A 7,775-nucleotide genomic window follows, 5' to 3' on the forward strand; every position below is an offset into this window, starting at 1 on the left:
TTGTCATTCCATACAACTTGTCTACCTGAACCCCGCCTCCTCTTTTGTTGACCCATTTGCACCTAAACAAAGGGACCTTAAAAGAAGGTCCATAGTCAAGTTCCCATATATCCTCTATGTAACCATAATATGTGTCATTTGGGCCTTCATTCATTATTGCATCAAACCGGACACCACTGTTTTGGTTGGTGCTCTTTTTATCTTGGGCGATCGTGTAAAATGTATTCCCATTTATCTCGTACCCTTGGAAAGTCACTACAGTCGAAGATGGTGTCTGGGCCAGCAAGTACAACTGATCTTCAATATCTTTGTTATTCAGGAGATGTTTTTGCAACCAACCGCCGAAAGTCGACATGTGTTCATGTCTAATCCAATCGTTCGATCGCCCGGGTTAAGGAGCGTAGAACGTTCTTGTGGTCACCGATATACGGAGACACCAAGGTGTAACTTTGTAGAACTGTGTAGTGTGCTTGAGTCAAAGAAATCCCGTCCCTACATATCATTGATTTCCTTCCTAGCGTGCCTTTTCCACTTAGTCTCCCTTCATGCCGCGATTCAGGAACACCAATCGGCTTAAGGTCAGGAATAAAGTCAACACAGAATTCAATGACCTCCTCTGTTCCATAGCCCTTGGAGATGCTTCCTTCTGGCCTAGCACGGTTATGAACATATTTCTTTAAGACTCCCATGAACCTCTCGAAGGGGAACATATTGTGTAGAAACACAGGACCGAGAATGTAAATCTCATCGACCAGGTGAACGAGGAGATGTGTCATAATATTGAAGAAGGATGGTGGGAACACCAGCTCAAAACTAACGAGACATTGGACCACATCATTCTGCAACCTCGGTAGAATTTCTGGATTTATTACCTTCTGAGAAATTGCATTGAGGAATGCACATAGCTTCACAATGGGCAGTCGAACATTTTCCGGTAGAAGCCCTCTCAATGCAATCGGAAGCAACTGTGTCATTATCACGTGACAGTCATGAGACTTCAGGTTCTGGAATGTTTTCTTCTCCATATTTATTATTCCCTTTATATTGGAGGAGAAGCCAGACGGGACCTTGATACTGCTCAGACATTCAAAAAATATTTCCTTCTCTGCTTTTGTAAGAGCGTAGCTGGAGTAATGACGTCCTTTAACTCTCTCATGCAGTTTTTTGGGGTCTTTCCTACGTTGCTGGTCCTCCTGTGCTTCTGGTGTATCTTTTGTCTTCCCGTACACGCCCAGAAAGCCTAGCAGGTTCACGCAAAGATTCTTCGTCACGTGCATCGCATCGATTGAAGAGCGGACCTCTAAGACTTCCCAATAGGGTAGATCCCAAAATATAGATTTCTTCTTCCACATGGGCGCGTGTCCGGCATCGTCATTCGGAATGCATCATCCGCCAGGACCCTTTCCAAATATTACATCTAGATCCTTGACCATACCAAATATATCAACACCATCACGATGGAGAGGCTTCCTCCGGTGATCAGCCTCACCGTTGTAATGCTTGCCTTTCTTTCTTACGGGATGGGTAAGCCTAAGAAATCGACGATGCCCCAGGTACACGACCTTCTTACATTTTTCCAAATAATCGCCTTCGAGCTCATGTAAACAGTGCGTGCATGCATTGTATCCCTTGTTTGACTGTCCTGAAATGTTACCAAGAGCAGGCCAGTCATTGATGGTTACGAAAAGCAGCGCTCTTAGGTCAAATTCCTCCTGCTTGTGCTCGTCCCACACACGTACACCTGCTAGAGACCACAGCTGTAGAAGTTCTTCAACTAATGGCTTCAGGTACACATCAATGTCGTTCCCGGGTTGCTTCGGGCCTTGTATGAGCACTGGCATCATAATGAACTTCCGCTTCATGCACAACCAAGGAGGAAGGTTATATATACAAAGAGTCACAGGCCAGGTGCTATGGCTGCAGCTCTGCTCTCCAAAAGGATTCATGCCATCTGTACTTAGACCAAACCGTAAGTTCCTTGCATCCTGTGCAAAGTTTGGGAACTCTCTATCGATTTTTCTCCATTGGGAGCCATCAGCAGGGTGCCTCAACATCACGTCTTTCTTACGGTCTTCTTTGTGCCATCGCAACAACCTAGCATGCTCTTTATTTCTGAACAAGCGTTTCAGCCGTGGTATTATAGGAGCATACCACATAACCTTGGCAGGAACCCTCTTCCTGGGGCGCTCGCCCTCAACATCACCAGGGTCATCTCGTCTGATCTTATACCGCAATGCAGTGCACACCGAACATGCATCCAAATTCTCGTACTCATCGCGGTAGAGGATGCAGTCATTAATGCATGCATGTATCTTTTGCACATCTAATCCTAGAGGGCAGACAATCTTCTTCGCTTCGTACGTACTGGCGGGCAATTCGTTACCCCTTGGAAGCTTCCTCTTAATTATTGTCAGCAACTTTCCAAATCCTGAGTCAGTGACACCGTTCTCTGCCTTCCATTGCAACAATTCCAGTGTGCTGCCTAGCTTTTTATGGCCATCATCGCAAGTTGGGTATAACAATTTGTTGTGATCTTCTATCATCTTGTCAAAGGCCAACCTTTCCTTTTCAGTTTCACATTCTCTCCTTGCATCAGCAATGGCCCGGCCAAGATCATCATCAGCAGGCTCATCTAGTGCCTCTTGATCTTCTACTTCATTGTCTTCATTGCCTTCTGCAGTATCATCGTATTCAGGGAAATTGGGATAACCGTCATCATCCTCTTCCTCTTCGTCATTGTCTTCCATCATAACCCCTCTTTCTCCGTGCTTGGTCCAACAATAGTAACTGGGCATGAAACCGGATCGCAGAAGGTGGCTGTGAATGAGACTCGAGTGAGCGTAATTTACGGTATTCTTGCAGTCCACACATGGACAATACATGAAGCCACCATGTTTGTTTGCCTCCGCCACGGCCATAAAATTATCCAGGCCCGCAGTGAACTCGTCAAACCGTCGGTCAATGTACATCCATTGCCGATTCATCTGCATGATATAATTAAGCTGATCAAAACCATTACAGAACATCACGATGTATATATACACATGCATTTTATCAATTGCAGATGAAAAGGATAAAGTTGTTAACCTCGATGAAGAAGAAAAAAGTAAGTTAAGTGTGGCTTGATTTGTGTAAACTCAAGTGGCAAATCCTCTTAAGCATTTCATCGAACACCTCTTGTGCATGTGAAGAAGAGAGGAGAGCAATACACCCATCTTGTGAAGAAAGTGAAAAAATGGCCAAGTGTGGCTCACACTTGGGCAGGGGCAAGGTTATATAGCCAGAGGCGGGGCCTTTGGACCCGGTTTGTATTACAAACTGGGACTAAAGGGTTCCCCACGACTGACACGGCCTGCCGCGCCCTGCGGTGGACCCTTTAGTCCCGGTTTGTACTACAAACCGGGACCAAAGGCCACTACCGGACAGGCTCCAGCGGGTGGGGTCGTCCTGGGCCAAACGAACCGGGACCAATGCCCCCCATTGGTCCCGGTTTGGTTCACCACTGGGACTAAAGCTTGGGACCAAAGGCCTCTTCTCCACTAGTGAGCAGGTTAGTCGGGGTGGCAAACAATGCCTTGAATGATGTGGTGTTCTTCAGAACCACTTCAAAGGATTGGACCAATCCTGGAGGGTGTCGTGGGCCACACAACAATGGCAGACTGTCGTTCGTCCCTCTCCTCCGACCAGCCTATTTCCTCTCTCCGGAGGAGCAGCACCTCCAGCATTTTGGGACGGGGACGACGAGCGGCAGACCATGCCTCTTAGTGTCGACACTGGTATGTATGTAAAGAAAAAAATAAAATTGTGCAATCCCTATTAAGCTCAACGCTAAAACCCTCATAGATTATTTTCATCCAACTAATGAAGCTTGTTCATTATCTACTTAAGGAACATCTTCTGAAAAAAAAAGTTAGCAACCTTTCCTTTTACATTAAAACGTCCATGACATTGAGCTTGTACTAAAACTTATAGCTTCATACAACTATCTATATAGTAATATATGTTGGTAAAAGTGCATAACTTTGTTTTGTCAAGTCCAGCTCCAAATCAAAAATTAATATGAATATATTGTGATGACTACTGAGATGATTATTTCTTCATGTTCCCAGTTTACCTCACATTGCTGAGAAGCTGACAATAGTTCAAATCCTATAATAAGAATATAAACACTTCTATGGAGGACAAGTTCTTTTAAAAACCAAATGAGTACATTTTTTAAAAAAATCCTTTAGTCCTCGCAGACTGACATAATTTGTTGATTGAACAATAAGTAAGTAATTCATGTAGCACCACGTATACTAGAGCAGCAAGCCTGAAGAGCTTATTAAACTCTCGCTGAAGCCCACTGATGATACAATTTACATGACATGGTGATGGCATGTTGTGGGTACAGCCATGGCAAGGTTCCAGTACAGCTATGGGTTTCATCTCGGGGTGATGTGACATGAATGTTCATCCAGGTTCGCTCTTTTTTGCAGGTTTTGTTGATTGCCATTAGAAGAGGGAGTTTAACTTAGTCTCATTTCATGGAGGGCTTGCAGAGACACCTCCCCTTGAGGTTGTACTTCTTTGACATTTGAGCCTTTTGGGGACAAATTGTTTACTCCCTCCGATTCATATTACTTAAGACTAATATAGATGTATCTAGACAAATTTTAATGTAGATACACTCATTTTAGTGGCAAGTAATATGGATCGGAGGGAGTATTTGATTTTATATCCATAGCTTTGGTAATCTATTGAAAATTTTACTAGAAATGCTTAATTAGGTGAATGGAAGTTTTCTGAACATCTAATCAATGCAAGATGTTGCCCTCATCGTTACTCATGTTTGAAGAAACATTTCAGGGTATAGTTCTTGATTTCTTGCCTTGCCTATCATTGGTTTTACATCATTTTCCTTCCTTCATTTGTGTATGATGGCATCAACGACCTGCCTTTTGTTCTTGTTTCAGGATCTGTCGTGCATGCTACTAGGAATTGCTCATGCATTATTGGAACTGGCTTCATCCATTACTTTGGACATTCAGAACAAGAGCATGAACTTGAGATACATGATGAAGAGGTAAACTTTTGTCTTCTTGCATTTTATTTCTTAATCTATCCAATATCTCCTCAATTTGTGCCATGAGAACATTGATGCCTCCCTGGTGTTCATAGATGATTTAATTTGGTGATGTATTCTACAATGCATTTTAGTCATTTGTCCATTGTTGTGTCTTCTTGGGATCATTACATCCGTGATATTCATTGGTGAATTTATTGCTTTCTTCTGGCATATGGTCTTTTTGTTGTGCTATGCTCTATGTTCATTGTTGATGTGTAGATGCTTGGTCTACATTCACTATTCATGTGTGCAGCTGGTCATGCAACATGGTTTGGTAGGATATGGTGATTAAATAGAGGATTGAAATAGAAGTGATGGCGATGGTGATTACGAAAATGAGGCCATTGTCGGCGGTGGTTGACAAGGACTCATGCAACTTCGAGAAGCCTTGCGCTTTTGTCAACGCTCGCTCTGACTGCTCCATCTGCTCCCTCTCTCCCTAGGTCACCCATGTCAGGCCCCTCCAGTGCGCATGCAATAGTGTGGAATTTCTAGCCCCTTGCTTCGAGATTCTGTCCTTTCAGTTCTACATTCTATATTCTAAAATCCACTTTAAATTGGAGTTGTTGATTTCTTAGATCATCTGGACTACATGGATTTATGTTAGACGATTACCAGGCTAGAGATCCTTGTGCAGATGTTGATGCAGACAGTGGCTTGCTGTATCTGAATCAATATATCATTTATGTTACCCCAAGTTTCTCAAGATATTATATCCATATAGATTGTAGTTTGCTTCAGCTGGCTTCCCTTGTTAGGCATTGAGATAGTGAGAGATATTCACAACACAATATGCAATTCAGTTGGCTTCCCTTGTTAGCCATGCTTGAGTAAATAATTATGATGAATTTATGTTTGCATTAGTTTTGAAAATTATGGATCCTACTTAATTTGTTCATATTAAAATTGCAGGTGAGCCTATGTTCATCAATTTTCTTACTTCTTTAGCACCTTGACAGAAAAATTAACATGTCCTGTTGTTAAACCTCTCCATCAATTTTCCTTTTATGCGTCTCTTAAATCCTTAATCCATTATTTTTACTATTATGCATTTTTAGATATATATATATTGTTATTTTCTCAACAAGGACGGGCGCGGCAACGCGCGCAATTATGGTCTAGTAAATCCTAGTATGAGCACCTCTCCCCATGAGCTTGGCCTCCCAGTGAAGACCAACTGTCAACCTGTGAACTGCACAGGGCTTGGCCGTACAATTCACCTCAATTCACATCATTTCTCAACAACGGAGGCAGCCTCAAGCATAACCCCTATGACGTGTGTTCAGAGGGAACCCATACTAAGACACATAAACTTCCAGTTAAGCCCTACCCATAATCAGGTATTGTGGGGGTACTCAATATTGGAAAGGTATCGCATTCAAACCAATATCATGTTTACCAAAAATCACCATCTTCACTTTGTCATATTCACCTTCAAAAATCATTGAATGGAATGCTTCATCATTCCAAGGTTTCAAATTCATTTCAAGTCACATTGTTCCCATCTAGAGTAGTCAAGTTTTATTCATTAGCACTAGCTCTAAATTATGAGGGGTGCTATCTTGCTTTGCTTAATGGAGACTAACTTTGCTACTCTGGTACACTTCTTAACTTTGACCAAAGTTAACTATAAAAGTAACTTCTTGAGAAAACAAGTAAAAACTTGTAATGTATAAACTTGGGATAGGTTTATGTAAGAAAAAGGTAAGATTCATGGTGCCTTGCCCCAAAGGGCTTTGCACTTTGCAAGAATATTAGCTTGCCTTGGTAGTTTTCAAAATTCTCCTCCTCCTCCTCCTCTTGGTAGCAACCTTCTTCTTCCTGGTATTCTCCGGTGCTAGCGTCTAAATTTAAATACGAGTATAATCACTCAACTAATTCAATGGCTATTCCATACATCACATATAATCACACAAATTATTCTAGGCACACAATTAATCTAATGTGGGTGCATTGGTTGTGTTGTTTGAGGAGAATTTACTTCTTTTTATTTAATATGTAAACTAGCTTGCTGGCCCGCGCATTTGCGCGCCTAGGTTTGCTATATTTCTTATTTTATATGAATGTTACTCACGGTAGACATGAAACTTTTGTGCTTTCTTAATTTTCAACTTTTTGCCAATTGTCTAATTCAGAATTATAATTTAAATAAACTGCTACATTAATTGGTTGATTTTTGTGTGCAGAAGTGTCTATTTTAAACTATATGCGTCAGCTTAACATATTTATTTGGAAACCCACGTATTTTCCTAAATTATGCATGATAAACTTCAAGTAATATATGTTGTCTACTCATACAAACTTAACTAATCAGGTATGGGTTCTCACCTCTAGGCATCATCATTCATTCATACAATATATGCGCATAATGTTGCTAAATATCCAATTAATTTAAATATAATCTGTCAAAAAAAACTAATAAAATTTTAATAATCTACTCTATGTAGTCTGTGAGACTATGATGCAGAGTCCGGGCTGCCTGGCCCTTTTGAAGAAATCTATGTAGTTTGTACTCATATTATAGTTAGAGGATCAATTAACTCGTCCTAGATACAGAAACTTTAATCAAACTGAAATCCTTCAAGAAAGATCAAATATGCATGCAGGTTAGAGATACTAACCAATCCACTGTATTTCTAAGTTTCCGTGCATAGTGAGCATCATGAAA

The 7,775-nt window shown here is 41.4% G+C and overlaps 1 long non-coding RNA gene across 1 annotated transcript; it reads left to right on the forward strand.

Moving 5' to 3' along the window:
• The first annotated feature begins 4,064 nt into the window (after positions 1 to 4,064).
• On the forward strand, positions 4,065 to 5,813 carry LOC127348840 (uncharacterized). Its single transcript, XR_007879973.2, has 4 exons — positions 4,065 to 4,558; positions 4,770 to 4,849; positions 4,956 to 5,065; positions 5,361 to 5,813. It is a non-coding gene; the product is annotated as an uncharacterized lncRNA (long non-coding RNA).
• The last annotated feature ends 1,962 nt before the right edge of the window (positions 5,814 to 7,775 follow it).

Source organism: Lolium perenne, chromosome 4, assembly GCF_019359855.2.
Source record: "Lolium perenne isolate Kyuss_39 chromosome 4, Kyuss_2.0, whole genome shotgun sequence".
Taxonomy (NCBI): domain Eukaryota; kingdom Viridiplantae; phylum Streptophyta; class Magnoliopsida; order Poales; family Poaceae; genus Lolium; species Lolium perenne.